Below are 16,092 nucleotides of genomic sequence, written 5' to 3'. Positions count from 1 at the left end.
CATTCTGGAAAGTGGGAGTTGTGCAAAAACTAATTTAACAAGTAAATACACTGAACAAAGAAGTTGGGGATTAACGTTGGAGCGCATACATGTAAAGTACTGGCTCTACCATAGAGATACATGCCCTTACTAAAATAGATGTTTTGCATTATTGATACAACTTGCTTTTTCTGCAAAGTCCTCCAATAGAAGCACAGGTCCATGATATCAGATGTCTTTCATAAAGGCACGGACGGGATTTGAACCCATGATCTTCGGTTTACGAGACCGACGCCTTACCACTTGGCCACCATGCCACTCTACACTGTTAATTATATATACACATTCTGGAAAGTAGTAGTTGTGTAAATGTGAATTTGGCACACAAATAAACTCAGTGGAGAATCTTGGGATTGAACCGAGGACCTCATACACATTTTGCATGCACTCCCCCTCTGAGCTTCCATCCCATTTAATTTGCAAATAAAATGCAATATCAATGCAATGTACTTTTTAGATACACCACTCCATTGAAACTACAATGAAATGATAGCAGCAATTCTTAAACCACGTACAGACAGGGATCGAACCCATGAACTTCAGTTTTTGAAAATGACGCCATAAAAGATGGCAACCATGCCACTTCTGTTCTATAAATGTACGAACAGGGATTGAACGCACGTTGTTCAGATTACAAGACCAAATTATTTAGCACATCTCTGTTTCCTGCTTAGAATTTCAACATTCTGGAAAGTAGGAGTTGGGTCAGTGCAAAAATTTTCAATGGAGAAGCTGGGGATTGAACCCAGGACCTCATACATGCAAAGCATGCGCTCTACCACTGAGCTACATCCCCTTCCTTTAAAATAAAAAAATGTTTCTTATTTTATTTTATTTCACCTTTATTTAAGCGGGTCAGCTAGTGGAGAACAAGTTCTCATTTAGAACTGCGACCTGGCCAAGATAAAGCAGAGCAGTGCGACACAAACAACAACACAGAGTTACAAATGGAATAAACAAGCGTACAGTCAATAACACAATAGAAAAAAGAAAGTCTATATACAATGTGTGCAAATGGAATGAGGAGGTAAGGCAATAAATAGGCCATAGTAGCGAAGTAATTACAATTTAGCAAATTAACGTTGGATTGATAGATGAGCAGATGATGATGTGCAAGTAGAAATACTGGTGTGCAAAAGAGCAGAAAGTAAATAAAAACAATATAGGGATGAGGTAGGTAAATTGGGTGGGCTATTTACAGATGTGCTATGTACAGCTGCAGCGATCGGTTAGCTGCTCAGATAGCTGATGTGTAAAGTTAGTGAGGGAAATATAAGTGTCCAGCTTCAGCGACTTTTTGCAATTCGTTCCAGTCATTGGCAGCAGAGAACTGGAAGGAAAGGCGGCCAAAATAGGTGTTGGCTTTGGGGATGACCAGTGAGATATTCCTGCTGGAGCGAGTGCTATGGGTGGGTGTTGTTATCGTGACCAGTGAGCTGAGATAAGGCGGAGCTTTACCTAGCATAGACTTATAGATGACCTGGAGCCTGTGGGTCTGGTGACGAATAGGTAGCGAGGGCCAGCCGACTAGAGCATTCCGGTCGCAGTGGTCATATCAATACAATTTACCTTTTCTTTACACTGTTCTAATGAATGTACATTTCCATAATATCAGCTATCTTCCATAAACGTCGAACAAGGATTGAACCCATGTGCTTCAGTTTACAGAAACAGATGATTTAGCATATCTATTTCCTTCTTAGAATGTCAACATTCTGGAAAGTGGGAGTTGTGCAAAAACTAATTTAACAAGTAAATACACTGAACAAAGAAGTTGGGGATTAACGTTGGAGCGCATACATGTAAAGTACTGGCTCTACCATAGAGATACATGCCCTTACTAAAATAGTTGTTTTGCAATATTGATACAACTTGCTTTTTCTGCAAAGTCCTCCAATAGAAGCACAGGTCCATGATATCAGATGTCTTTCATAAAGGCACGGACGGGATTTGAACCCATGATCTTCGGTTTACGAGACCGACGCCTTACCACTTGGCCACCATGCCACTCTACACTGTTAATTATATATACACATTCTGGAAAGTAGTAGTTGTGTAAATGTGAATTTGGCACACAAATAAACTCAGTGGAGAATCTTGGGATTGAACCGAGGACCTCATACACATTTTGCATGCACTCCCCCTCTGAGCTTCCATCCCATTTAATTTGCAAATAAAATGCAATATCAATGCAATGTACTTTTTAGATACACCACTCCATTGAAACTACAATGAAATGATAGCAGCAATTCTTAAACCACGTACAGACAGGGATCGAACCCATGAACTTCAGTTTTTGAAAATGACGCCATAAAAGATGGCAACCATGCCACTTCTGTTCTATAAATGTACGAACAGGGATTGAACGCACGTTGTTCAGATTACAAGACCAAATTATTTAGCACATCTCTGTTTCCTGCTTAGAATTTCAACATTCTGGAAAGTAGTAGTTGGGTCAGTGCAAAGATGTTCAATGGAGAAGCTGGGGATTGAACCCAGGACCTCATACATGCAAAGCATGCGCTCTACCACTGAGCTACATCCCCTTCCTGTAAAATAGAAAAATGTTTCTTATTTTATTTTATTTCACCTTTATTTAACCGAGTAAGCTCGTGGAGAACAAGTTCTCATTTAGAACTGCGACCTGGCCAAGATAAAGCAGAGCAGTGCGACACAAACAACAACACAGAGTTACAAATGGAATAAACAAGCGTACAGTCAATAACACAATAGAAAAAAGAAAGTCTATATACAATGTGTGCAAATGGAATGAGGAGGTAAGGCAATAAATAGGCCATAGTAGCGAAGTAATTACAATTTAGCAAATTAACGTTGGATTGATAGATGAGCAGATGATGATGTGCAAGTAGAAATACTGGTGTGCAAAAGAGCAGAAAGTAAATAAAAACAATATAGGGATGAGGTAGGTAAATTGGGTGGGCTATTTACAGATGTGCTATGTACAGCTGCAGCGATCGGTTAGCAGCTCAGATAGCTGATGTGTAAAGTTAGTGAGGGAAATATAAGTGTCCAGCTTCAGCGATTTTTGCAATTCGTTCCAGTCATTGGCAGCAGAGAACTGGAAGGAAAGGCGGCCAAAATAGGTGTTGGCTTTGGGGATGACCAGTGAGATATTCCTGCTGGAGCGAGTGCTATGGGTGGGTGTTGTTATCGTGACCAGTGAGCTGAGATAAGGCGGAGCTTTACCTAGCATAGACTTATAGATGACCTGGAGCCTGTGGGTCTGGTGACGAATAGGTAGCGAGGGCCAGCCGACTAGAGCATTCCGGTCGCAGTGGTCATATCAATACAATTTACCTTTTCTTTACACTGTTCTAATGAATGTACATTTCCATAATATCAGCTATCTTCCATAAACGTCGAACAAGGATTGAACCCATGTGCTTCAGTTTACAGAAACAGATGATTTAGCATATCTATTTCCTTCTTAGAATGTCAACATTCTGGAAAGTGGGAGTTGTGCAAAAACTAATTTAACAAGTAAATACACTGAACAAAGAAGTTGGGGATTAACGTTGGAGCGCATACATGTAAAGTACTGGCTCTACCATATAGATACATGCCCTTACTAAAATAGATGTGTTGCAATATTGATACAACTTGCGTTTCCTGCAAAGTCCTCCAATAGAAGCACAGGTCCATGATATCAGATGTCTTTCATAAAGGCACGGACGGGATTTGAACCCATGATTTTCGGTTTACGAGACCGACGCCTTACCACTTGGCCACCATGCCACTCTACACTGTTAATTATATATACACATTCTGGAAAGTAGTAGTTGTGTAAATGTGAATTTGGCACACAAATAAACTCAGTGGAGAATCTTGGGATTGAACCGAGGACCTCATACACATTTTGCATGCACTCCCCCTCTGAGCTTCCATCCCATTTAATTTGCAAATAAAATGCAATATCAATGCAATGTACTTTTTAGATACACCACTCCATTGAAACTACAATGAAATGATAGCAGCAATTCTTAAACCACGTACAGACAGGGATCGAACCCATGAACTTCAGTTTTTGAAAATGACGCCATAAAAGATGGCAACCATGCCACTTCTGTTCTATAAATGTACGAACAGGGATTGAACGCGCGTTGTTCAGATTACAAGACCAAATTATTTAGCACATCTCTGTTTCCTGCTTAGAATTTCAACATTCTGGAAAGTAGGAGTTGGGTCAGTGCAAAAATTTTCAATGGAGAAGCTGGGGATTGAACCCAGGACCTCATACATGCAAAGCATGCGCTCTACCACTGAGCTACATCCCCTTCCTTTAAAATAAAAAATGTTTCTTATTTTATTTTATTTCACCTTTATTTAACCGGGTCAGCTAGTGGAGAACAAGTTCTCATTTAGAACTGCGACCTGGCCAAGATAAAGCAGAGCAGTGCGACACAAACAACAACACAGAGTTACAAATGGAATAAACAAGCGTACAGTCAATAACACAATAGAAAAAAGAAAGTCTATATACAATGTGTGCAAATGGAATGAGGAGGTAAGGCAATAAATAGGCCATAGTAGCGAAGTAATTACAATTTAGCAAATTAACGTTGGATTGATAGATGAGCAGATGATGATGTGCAAGTAGAAATACTGGTGTGCAAAAGAGCAGAAAGTAAATAAAAACAATATAGGGATGAGGTAGGTAAATTGGGTGGGCTATTTACAGATGTGCTATGTACAGCTGCAGCGATCGGTTAGCAGCTCAGATAGCTGATGTGTAAAGTTAGTGAGGGAAATATAAGTGTCCAGCTTCAGCGACTTTTTGCAATTCGTTCCAGTCATTGGCAGCAGAGAACTGGAAGGAAAGGCGGCCAAAATAGGTGTTGGCTTTGGGGATGACCAGTGAGATATTCCTGCTGGAGCGAGTGCTATGGGTGGGTGTTGTTATCGTGACCAGTGAGCTGAGATAAGGCGGAGCTTTACCTAGCATAGACTTATAGATGACCTGGAGCCTGTGGGTCTGGTGACGAATAGGTAGCGAGGGCCAGCCGACTAGAGCATTCCGGTCGCAGTGGTCATATCAATACAATTTACCTTTTCTTTACACTGTTCTAATGAATGTACATTTCCATAATATCAGCTATCTTCCATAAACGTCGAACAAGGATTGAACCCATGTGCTTCAGTTTACAGAAACAGATGATTTAGCATATCTATTTCCTTCTTAGAATGTCAACATTCTGGAAAGTGGGAGTTGTGCAAAAACTAATTTAACAAGTAAATACACTGAACAAAGAAGTTGGGGATTAACGTTGGAGCGCATACATGTAAAGTACTGGCTCTACCATAGAGATACATGCCCTTACTAAAATAGATGTTTTGCATTATTGATACAACTTGCTTTTTCTGCAAAGTCCTCCAATAGAAGCACAGGTCCATGATATCAGATGTCTTTCATAAAGGCACGGACGGGATTTGAACCCATGATCTTCGGTTTACGAGACCGACGCCTTACCACTTGGCCACCATGCCACTCTACAGCTGTTAATTATATATACACATTCTGGAAAGTAGTAGTTGTGTAAATGTGAATTTGGCACACAAATAAACTCAGTGGAGAATCTTGGGATTGAACCGAGGACCTCATACACATTTTGCATGCACTCCCCCTCTGAGCTTCCATCCCATTTAATTTGCAAATAAAATGCAATATCAATGCAATGTACTTTTTAGATACACCACTCCATTGAAACTACAATGAAATGATAGCAGCAATTCTTAAACCACGTACAGACAGGGATCGAACCCATGAACTTCAGTTTTTGAAAATGACGCCATAAAAGATGGCAACCATGCCACTTCTGTTCTATAAATGTATGAACAGGGATTGAACGCACGTTGTTCAGATTACAAGACCAAATTATTTAGCACATCTCTGTTTCCTGCTTAGAATTTCAACATTCTGGAAAGTAGGAGTTGGGTCAGTGCAAAAATTTTCAATGGAGAAGCTGGGGATTGAACCCAGGACCTCATACATGCAAAGCATGCGCTCTACCACTGAGCTACATCCCCTTCCTTTAAAATAGAAAAATGTTTCTTATTTTATTTTATTTCACCTTTATTTAACCGAGTAAGCTCGTGGAGAACAAGTTCTCATTTAGAACTGCGACCTGGCCAAGATAAAGCAGAGCAGTGCGACACAAACAACAACACAGAGTTACAAATGGAATAAACAAGCGTACAGTCAATAACACAATAGAAAAAAAGAAAGTCTATATACAATGTGTGCAAATGGAATGAGGAGGTAAGGCAATAAATAGGCCATAGTAGCGAAGTAATTACAATTTAGCAAATTAATGTTGGATTGATAGATGAGCAGATGATGATGTGCAAGTAGAAATACTGGTGTGCAAAAGAGCAGAAAGTAAATAAAAACAATATAGGGATGAGGTAGGTAAATTGGGTGGGCTATTTACAGATGTGCTATGTACAGCTGCAGCGATCGGTTAGCAGCTCAGATAGCTGATGTGTAAAGTTAGTGAGGGAAATATAAGTGTCCAGCTTCAGCGATTTTTGCAATTCGTTCCAGTCATTGGCAGCAGAGAACTGGAAGGAAAGGCGGCCAAAATAGGTGTTGGCTTTGGGGATGACCAGTGAGATATTCCTGCTGGAGCGAGTGCTATGGGTGGGTGTTGTTATCGTGACCAGTGAGCTGAGATAAGGCGGAGCTTTACCTAGCATAGACTTATAGATGACCTGGAGCCTGTGGGTCTGGTGACGAATAGGTAGCGAGGGCCAGCCGACTAGAGCATTCCGGTCGCAGTGGTCATATCAATACAATTTACCTTTTCTTTACACTGTTCTAATGAATGTACATTTCCATAATATCAGCTATCTTCCATAAACGTCGAACAAGGATTGAACCCATGTGCTTCAGTTTACAGAAACAGATGATTTAGCATATCTATTTCCTTCTTAGAATGTCAACATTCTGGAAAGTGGGAGTTGTGCAAAAACTAATTTAACAAGTAAATACACTGAACAAAGAAGTTGGGGATTAACGTTGGAGCGCATACATGTAAAGTACTGGCTCTACCATAGAGATACATGCCCTTACTAAAATAGATGTGTTGCAATATTGATACAACTTGCGTTTTCTGCAAAGTCCTCCAACAGAAGCACAGGTCCATGATATCAGATGTCTTTCATAAAGGCACGGACGGGATTTGAACCCATGATCTTCGGTTTACGAGACCGACGCCTTACCACTTGGCCACCATGCCACTCTACACTGTTAATTATATATACACATTCTGGAAAGTAGTAGTTGTGTAAATGTGAATTTGGCACACAAATAAACTCAGTGGAGAATCTTGGGATTGAACCGAGGACCTCATACACATTTTGCATGCACTCCCCCTCTGAGCTTCCATCCCATTTAACCTGTTGGGTCTAGGGGGCAGCATTTGCACGTCTGGATAAAAAAATGTACCCGATTTAATCTGGTTACTAATCCTACCCAGTAACTAGAATATGCATATACTTATTATATATGGATAGAAAACACTCTAAAGTTTCCAAAACTGTTTGAATGGTGTCTGTGAGTATAACAGAACTCATTTGGCAGGCAAAACCCTGAGACATTTTCTGACAGGAAGTGGATACCTGATGTGTTGTATTGACTTTAAACCTATCCCATTGAAAAACACAGGGGTTTAGGAATATTTTGGCACTTCCTATTGCTTCCACTAGATGTCACCAGCCTTTACAAAGTGTTTTGAGTCTTCTGGAGGGAGATCTGACCGAACAAGAGCCATGGAACGGTGATGTCCCATTAGACACCTGGCCCGCTACTTCATGTTGGGTACCCTCGTTCCAATACGTTATAAAAGAGTATGCATTCGTCCACCTTGAATATTATTCATGTTCTGGTTAAAAAGGCCCTAATGATTTATGCTATACAACGTTTGACATGTTTGAACGAACGGAAATATATTTTTTTCCCCTCGTTCATGACGAGAAGTCCGGCTGGCTTACATCATGTGCTAACGAGACGGAGATTTTTGGACATAAATGATGAGCTTTTTTGAACAAAACTACATTCGTTATGGACCTGTGATACCTGGAAGTGACATCTGATGAAGAGAATCAAAGGTAATGGATTATTTACATAGTATTTTCGATTTTAGATCTCCCCAACATGACGTCTAGTCTGTATCGCAACGCGTATTTTTCTGGGCTCAGTGCTCAGATTATTGCAAAGTGTGATTTCCCAGTAAGGTTATTTTTAAATCTGGCAAGTTGATTGCGTTCAAGAGATGTAAATCTATAATTCTTTAAATGACAATATAATATTTTACCAATGTTTTCTAATTTTAATTATTTAATTTCTGACGCTGACTTGACTGCCGGTTATTGGAGGGAAACGATTTCCTCAACATCAATGCCATAGTAAAACGCTGTTTTTGTATATAAATATGAACTTGATAGAACTAAAAATGCATGCATTGTCTAACATAATGTCCTAGGAGTGTCATCTGATGGAGATTGTAAAAGGTTAGTGCATCATTTTAGCTGGTTTTATGGTTTTGGTGACCCTGTCTTTGACTTGACAAAACATTACACACAACTCTTGTAAATGTACTGTCCTAACATACTCTAAATTTATGCTTTCGCCGTAAAACCTTTTTGAAATCGTAAAACGTGGTTAGATTAAGGAGATGTTTATCTTTCAAATGGTGTAACATAGTTGTATTTTAGAAAAATTTGAATTTTGACATTTATTTGGATTCAAATTTGCCGCTCTTGAAATGCACCTGCTGTTGATGGAGTGCACCACGGGTGGCACGCTAGCGTCCCACCTAGCCCCAAGAGGTTAATTTGCAAATAAAATGCAATATCAATGCAATGTACTTTTTAGATACACCACTCCATTGAAACTACAATGAAATGATAGCAGCAATTCTTAAACCACGTACAGACAGGGATCGAACCCATGAACTTCAGTTTTTGAAAATGACGCCATAAAAGATGGCAACCATGCCACTTCAGTTCTATAAATCTATGAACAGGGATTGAACGCACGTTGTTCAGATTACAAGACCAAATTATTTAGCACATCTCTGTTTCCTGCTTAGAATTTCAACATTCTGGAAAGTAGGAGTTGGGTCAGTGCAAAATTTTTCAATGGAGAAGCTGGGGATTGAACCCAGGACCTCATACATGCAAAGCATGCGCTCTACCACTGAGCTACAGCCCCTTCCTTTAAAAATAAAAAAATGTTTCTTATTTTATTTTATTTCACCTTTTTTTAACCAGGTCAGCTAGTGGAGAACAAGTTCTCATTTAGAACTGCGACCTGGCCAAGATAAAGCAGAGCAGTGCGACACAAACAACAACACAGAGTTACAAATGGAATAAACAAGCGTACAGTCAATAACACAATAGAAAAAAAGAAAGTCTATATACAATGTGTGCAAATGGAATGAGGAGGTAAGGCAATAAATAGGCCATAGTAGCGAAGTAATTACAATTTAGCAAATTAACGTTGGATTGATAGATGAGCAGATGATGATGTGCAAGTAGAAATACTGGTGTGCAAAAGAGCAGAAAGTAAATAAAAACAATATAGGGATGAGGTAGGTAAATTGGGTGGGCTATTTACAGATGTGCTATGTACAGCTGCAGCGATCGGTTAGCAGCTCAGATAGCTGATGTGTAAAGTTAGTGAGGGAAATATAAGTGTCCAGCTTCAGCGATTTTTGCAATTCGTTCCAGTCATTGGCAGCAGAGAACTGGAAGGAAAGGCGGCCAAAATAGGTGTTGGCTTTGGGGATGACCAGTGAGATATTCCTGCTGGAGCGAGTGCTATGGGTGGGTGTTGTTATCGTGACCAGTGAGCTGAGATAAGGCGGAGCTTTACCTAGCATAGACTTATAGATGACCTGGAGCCTGTGGGTCTGGTGACGAATAGGTAGCGAGGGCCAGCCGACTAGAGCATTCCGGTCGCAGTGGTCATATCAATACAATTTACCTTTTCTTTACACTGTTCTAATGAATGTACATTTCCATAATATCAGCTATCTTCCATAAACGTCGAACAAGGATTGAACCCATGTGCTTCAGTTTACAGAAACAGATGATTTAGCATATCTATTTCCTTCTTAGAATGTCAACATTCTGGAAAGTGGGAGTTGTGCAAAAACTAATTTAACAAGTAAATACACTGAACAAAGAAGTTGGGGATTAACGTTGGACCGCATACATGTAAAGTACTGGCTCTACCATAGAGATACATGCCCTTACTAAAATAGCTGTTTTGGAATATTGATACAACTTGCGTTTTCTGCAAAGTCCTCCAACAGAAGCACAGGTCCATGATATCAGATGTCTTTCAGAAAGGCACGGACGGGATTTGAACCCATGATCTTCGGTTTACGAGACCGACGCCTTACCACTTGGCCACCATGCCACTCTAAGCTGTGAATTATACATACACATTCTGGAAAGTAGTAGTTGTGTAAATGTGAATTTGGCACACAAATAAACTCAGTGGAGAATCTTGGGATTGAACCGAGGACCTCATACACATTTTGCATGCACTCCCCCTCTGAGCTTCCATCCCATTTAATTTGCAAATAAAATGCAATATCAATGCAATGTACTTTTTAGATACACCACTCCATTGAAACTACAATGAAATGATAGCAGCAATTCTTAAACCACGTACAGACAGGGATCGAACCCATGAACTTCAGTTTTTGAAAATGACGCCATAAAAGATGGCAACCATGCCACTTCAGTTCTATAAATCTATGAACAGGGATTGAACGCAACGTTGTTCAGATTACAAGACCAAATTATTTAGCACATCTCTGTTTCCTGCTTAGAATTTCAACATTCTGGAAAGTAGGAGTTGGGTCAGTGCAAAACTTTTCAATGGAGAAGCTGGGGATTGAACCCAGGACCTCATACATGCAAAGCATGCGCTCTACCACTGAGCTACAGCCCCTTCCTTTAAAAATAAAAAAATGTTTCTTATTTTATTTTATTTCACCTTTTTTTAACCAGGTCAGCTAGTGGAGAACAAGTTCTCATTTAGAACTGCGACCTGGCCAAGATAAAGCAGAGCAGTGCGACACAAACAACAACACAGAGTTACAAATGGAATAAACAAGGGTACAGTCAATAACACAATAGAAAAAAGAAAGTCTATATACAATGTGTGCAAATGGAATGAGGAGGTAAGGCAATAAATAGGCCATAGTAGCGAAGTAATTACAATTTAGCAAATTAACGTTGGATTGATAGATGAGCAGATGATGATGTGCAAGTAGAAATACTGGTGTGCAAAAGAGCAGAAAGTAAATAAAAACAATATAGGGATGAGGTAGGTAAATTGGGTGGGCTATTTACAGATGTGCTATGTACAGCTGCAGCGATCGGTTAGCAGCTCAGATAGCTGATGTGTAAAGTTAGTGAGGGAAATATAAGTGTCCAGCTTCAGCGATTTTTGCAATTCGTTCCAGTCATTGGCAGCAGAGAACTGGAAGGAAAGGCGGCCAAAATAGGTGTTGGCTTTGGGGATGACCAGTGAGATATTCCTGCTGGAGCGAGTGCTATGGGTGGGTGTTGTTATCGTGACCAGTGAGCTGAGATAAGGCGGAGCTTTACCTAGCATAGACTTATAGATGACCTGGAGCCTGTGGGTCTGGTGACGAATAGGTAGCGAGGGCCAGCCGACTAGAGCATTCCGGTCGCAGTGGTCATATCAATACAATTTACCTTTTCTTTACACTGTTCTAATGAATGTACATTTCCATAATATCAGCTATCTTCCATAAACGTCGAACAAGGATTGAACCCATGTGCTTCAGTTTACAGAAACAGATGATTTAGCATATCTATTTCCTTCTTAGAATGTCAACATTCTGGAAAGTGGGAGTTGTGCAAAAACTAATTTAACAAGTAAATACACTGAACAAAGAAGTTGGGGATTAACGTTGGACCGCATACATGTAAAGTACTGGCTCTACCATAGAGATACATGCCCTTACTAAAATAGCTGTTTTGGAATATTGATACAACTTGCTTTTTCTGCAAAGTCCTCCAACAGAAGCACAGGTCCATGATATCAGATGTCTTTCAGAAAGGCACGGACGGGATTTGAACCCATGATCTTCGGTTTACGAGACCGACGCCTTACCACTTGGCCACCATGCCACTCTAAGCTGTGAATTATACATACACATTCTGGAAAGTAGTAGTTGTGTAAATGTGAATTTGGCACACAAATAAACTCAGTGGAGAATCTTGGGATTGAACCGAGGACCTCATACACATTTTGCATGCACTCCCCCTCTGAGCTTCCATCCCATTTAATTTGCAAATAAAATGCAATATCAATGCAATGTACTTTTTAGATACACCACTCCATTGAAACTACAATGAAATGATAGCAGCAATTCTTAAACCACGTACAGACAGGGATCGAACCCATGAACTTCAGTTTTTGAAAATGACGCCATAAAAGATGGCAACCATGCCACTTCAGTTCTATAAATGTATGAACAGGGATTGAACGCACGTTGTTCAGATTACAAGACCAAATTATTTAGCACATCTCTGTTTCCTGCTTAGAATTTCAACATTCTGGAAAGTAGGAGTTGGGTCAGTGCAAAACTTTTCAATGGAGAAGCTGGGGATTGAACACAGGACCTCATACATGCAAAGCATGCGCTCTACCACTGAGCTACATCACCTTCCTTTAAAATAAAAAAATGTTTCTTATTTTATTCTATTTCACCTTCATTTAACCAGGTCAGCTAGTGGAGAACAAGTTCTCATTTAGAACTGCGACCTGGCCAAGATAAAGCAGAGCAGTGCGACACAAACAACAACACAGAGTTACAAATGGAATAAACAAGCGTACAGTCAATAACTCAATAGAAAAAAAGAAAGTCTATATACAATGTGTGCAAATGGAATGAGGAGGTAAGGCAATAAATAGGCCATAGTAGCGAAGTAATTACAATTTAGCAAATTAACGTTGGATTGATAGATGAGCAGATGATGATGTGCAAGTAGAAATACTGGTGTGCAAAAGAGCAGAAAGTAAATAAAAACAATATAGGGATGAGGTAGGTAAATTGGGTGGGCTATTTACAGATGTGCTATGTACAGCTGCAGCGATCGGTTAGCAGCTCAGATAGCTGATGTGTAAAGTTAGTGAGGGAAATATAAGTGTCCAGCTTCAGCGATTTTTGCAATTCGTTCCAGTCATTGGCAGCAGAGAACTGGAAGGAAAGGCGGCCAAAATAGGTGTTGGCTTTGGGGATGACCAGTGAGATATTCCTGCTGGAGCGAGTGCTATGGGTGGGTGTTGTTATCGTGACCAGTGAGCTGAGATAAGGCGGAGCTTTACCTAGCATAGACTTATAGATGACCTGGAGCCTGTGGGTCTGGTGACGAATAGGTAGCGAGGGCCAGCCGACTAGAGCATTCCGGTCGCAGTGGTCATATCAATACAATTTACCTTTTCTTTACACTGTTCTAATGAATGTACATTTCCATAATATCAGCTATCTTCCATAAACGTCGAACAAGGATTGAACCCATGTGCTTCAGTTTACAGAAACAGATGATTTAGCATATCTATTTCCTTCTTAGAATGTCAACATTCTGGAAAGTGGGAGTTGTGCAAAAACTAATTTAACAAGTAAATACACTGAACAAAGAAGTTGGGGATTAACGTTGGACCGCATACATGTAAAGTACTGGCTCTACCATAGAGATACATGCCCTTACTAAAATAGCTGTTTTGGAATATTGATACAACTTGCGTTTTCTGCAAAGTCCTCCAACAGAAGCACAGGTCCATGATATCAGATGTCTTTCAGAAAGGCACGGACGGGATTTGAACCCATGATCTTCGGTTTACGAGACCGACGCCTTACCACTTGGCCACCATGCCACTCTAAGCTGTGAATTATACATACACATTCTGGAAAGTAGTAGTTGTGTAAATGTGAATTTGGCACACAAATAAACTCAGTGGAGAATCTTGGGATTGAACCGAGGACCTCATACACATTTTGCATGCACTCCCCCTCTGAGCTTCCATCCCATTTAATTTGCAAATAAAATGCAATATCAATGCAATGTACTTTTTAGATACACCACTCCATTGAAACTACAATGAAATGATAGCAGCAATTCTTAAACCACGTACAGACAGGGATCGAACCCATGAACTTCAGTTTTTGAAAATGACGCCATAAAAGATGGCAACCATGCCACTTCAGTTCTATAAATGTATGAACAGGGATTGAACGCACGTTGTTCAAATTACAAGACCAAATTATTTAGCACATCTCTGTTTCCTGCTTAGAATTTCAACTTTCTGGAAAGTAGGAGTTGGGTCAGTGCAAAACTTTTCAATGGAGAAGCTGGGGATTGAACCCAGGACCTCATACATGCAAAGCATGCGCTCTACCACTGAGCTACATCACCTTCCTTTAAAATAAAAAAATGTTTCTTATTTTATTCTATTTCACCTTCATTTAACCAGGTCAGCTAGTGGAGAACAAGTTCTCATTTAGAACTGCGACCTGGCCAAGATAAAGCAGAGCAGTGCGACACAAACAACAACACAGAGTTACAAATGGAATAAACAAGCGTACAGTCAATAACTCAATAGAAAAAAAGAAAGTCTATATACAATGTGTGCAAATGGAATGAGGAGGTAAGGCAATAAATAGGCCATAGTAGCGAAGTAATTACAATTTAGCAAATTAACGTTGGATTGATAGATGAGCAGATGATGATGTGCAAGTAGAAATACTGGTGTGCAAAAGAGCAGAAAGTAAATAAAAACAATATAGGGATGAGGTAGGTAAATTGGGTGGGCTATTTACAGATGTGCTATGTACAGCTGCAGCGATCGGTTAGCAGCTCAGATAGCTGATGTGTAAAGTTAGTGAGGGAAATATAAGTGTCCAGCTTCAGCGATTTTTGCAATTCGTTCCAGTCATTGGCAGCAGAGAACTGGAAGGAAAGGCGGCCAAAATAGGTGTTGGCTTTGGGGATGACCAGTGAGATATTCCTGCTGGAGCGAGTGCTATGGGTGGGTGTTGTTATCGTGACCAGTGAGCTGAGATAAGGCGGAGCTTTACCTAGCATAGACTTATAGATGACCTGGAGCCTGTGGGTCTGGTGACGAATAGGTAGCGAGGGCCAGCCGACTAGAGCATTCCGGTCGCAGTGGTCATATCAATACAATTTACCTTTTCTTTACACTGTTCTAATGAATGTACATTTCCATAATATCAGCTATCTTCCATAAACGTCGAACAAGGATTGAACCCATGTGCTTCAGTTTACAGAAACAGATGATTTAGCATATCTATTTCCTTCTTAGAATGTCAACATTCTGGAAAGTGGGAGTTGTGCAAAAACTAATTTAACAAGTAAATACACTGAACAAAGAAGTTGGGGATTAACGTTGGACCGCATACATGTAAAGTACTGGCTCTACCATAGAGATACATGCCCTTACTAAAATAGTTGTTTTGGAATATTGATACAACTTGCATTTTCTGCAAAGTCCTCCAACAGAAGCACAGGTCCATGATATCAGATGTCTTTCAGAAAGGCACGGACGGGATTTGAACCCATGATCTTCGGTTTACGAGACCGACGCCTTACCACTTGGCCACCATGCCACTCTAAGCTGTGAATTATACATACACATTCTGGAAAGTAGTAGTTGTGTAAATGTGAATTTGGCACACAAATAAACTCAGTGGAGAATCTTGGGATTGAACCGAGGACCTCATACACATTTTGCATGCACTCCCCCTCTGAGCTTCCATCCCATTTAATTTGCAAATAAAATGCAATATCAATGCAATGTACTTTTTAGATACACCACTCCATTGAAACTACAATGAAATGATAGCAGCAATTCTTAAACCACGTACAGACAGGGATCGAACCCATGAACTTCAGTTTTTGAAAATGACGCCATAAAAGATGGCAACCATGCCACTTCAGTTCTATAAATCTATGAACAGGGATTGA

At 40.1% G+C, this 16,092-nt stretch overlaps 14 non-coding genes across 14 annotated transcripts; all 14 read right to left on the bottom strand.

Moving 5' to 3' along the window:
* Positions 1–224: 224 nt before the first annotated feature.
* trnat-cgu (transfer RNA threonine (anticodon CGU)) lies at positions 225–296 on the bottom strand. The gene has a single exon. It is a non-coding gene; the product is annotated as a tRNA-Thr (tRNA).
* A 467-nt stretch (positions 297–763) lies between these two features.
* On the bottom strand, positions 764–835 carry trnaa-ugc (transfer RNA alanine (anticodon UGC)). Its single transcript has one exon. It is a non-coding gene; the product is annotated as a tRNA-Ala (tRNA).
* Positions 836–1,974: 1,139 nt separating this feature from the next.
* On the bottom strand, positions 1,975–2,046 carry trnat-cgu (transfer RNA threonine (anticodon CGU)). The gene has a single exon. It is a non-coding gene; the product is annotated as a tRNA-Thr (tRNA).
* A 467-nt stretch (positions 2,047–2,513) lies between these two features.
* Positions 2,514–2,585, bottom strand: trnaa-ugc (transfer RNA alanine (anticodon UGC)). The gene has a single exon. It is a non-coding gene; the product is annotated as a tRNA-Ala (tRNA).
* Positions 2,586–3,723: 1,138 nt separating this feature from the next.
* trnat-cgu (transfer RNA threonine (anticodon CGU)) lies at positions 3,724–3,795 on the bottom strand. The gene has a single exon. It is a non-coding gene; the product is annotated as a tRNA-Thr (tRNA).
* Positions 3,796–4,262: 467 nt separating this feature from the next.
* Positions 4,263–4,334, bottom strand: trnaa-ugc (transfer RNA alanine (anticodon UGC)). The gene has a single exon. It is a non-coding gene; the product is annotated as a tRNA-Ala (tRNA).
* Positions 4,335–5,472: 1,138 nt separating this feature from the next.
* Positions 5,473–5,544, bottom strand: trnat-cgu (transfer RNA threonine (anticodon CGU)). Its single transcript has one exon. It is a non-coding gene; the product is annotated as a tRNA-Thr (tRNA).
* Positions 5,545–6,012: 468 nt separating this feature from the next.
* On the bottom strand, positions 6,013–6,084 carry trnaa-ugc (transfer RNA alanine (anticodon UGC)). Its single transcript has one exon. It is a non-coding gene; the product is annotated as a tRNA-Ala (tRNA).
* Positions 6,085–7,223: 1,139 nt separating this feature from the next.
* On the bottom strand, positions 7,224–7,295 carry trnat-cgu (transfer RNA threonine (anticodon CGU)). Its single transcript has one exon. It is a non-coding gene; the product is annotated as a tRNA-Thr (tRNA).
* A 3,116-nt stretch (positions 7,296–10,411) lies between these two features.
* Positions 10,412–10,483, bottom strand: trnat-cgu (transfer RNA threonine (anticodon CGU)). Its single transcript has one exon. It is a non-coding gene; the product is annotated as a tRNA-Thr (tRNA).
* Positions 10,484–12,162: 1,679 nt separating this feature from the next.
* Positions 12,163–12,234, bottom strand: trnat-cgu (transfer RNA threonine (anticodon CGU)). The gene has a single exon. It is a non-coding gene; the product is annotated as a tRNA-Thr (tRNA).
* A 1,678-nt stretch (positions 12,235–13,912) lies between these two features.
* On the bottom strand, positions 13,913–13,984 carry trnat-cgu (transfer RNA threonine (anticodon CGU)). Its single transcript has one exon. It is a non-coding gene; the product is annotated as a tRNA-Thr (tRNA).
* A 467-nt stretch (positions 13,985–14,451) lies between these two features.
* On the bottom strand, positions 14,452–14,523 carry trnaa-ugc (transfer RNA alanine (anticodon UGC)). The gene has a single exon. It is a non-coding gene; the product is annotated as a tRNA-Ala (tRNA).
* Positions 14,524–15,662: 1,139 nt separating this feature from the next.
* Positions 15,663–15,734, bottom strand: trnat-cgu (transfer RNA threonine (anticodon CGU)). The gene has a single exon. It is a non-coding gene; the product is annotated as a tRNA-Thr (tRNA).
* Between the last annotated feature and the right edge of the window lie 358 nt (positions 15,735–16,092).

This window comes from Salmo salar, unplaced genomic scaffold, assembly GCF_905237065.1.
Source record: "Salmo salar unplaced genomic scaffold, Ssal_v3.1, whole genome shotgun sequence".
Classification (NCBI taxonomy): domain Eukaryota; kingdom Metazoa; phylum Chordata; class Actinopteri; order Salmoniformes; family Salmonidae; genus Salmo; species Salmo salar.
The sequence above is the reverse complement of the archived record's forward strand: the minus strand, read 5'-3'. Positions and strand labels throughout refer to the sequence as shown.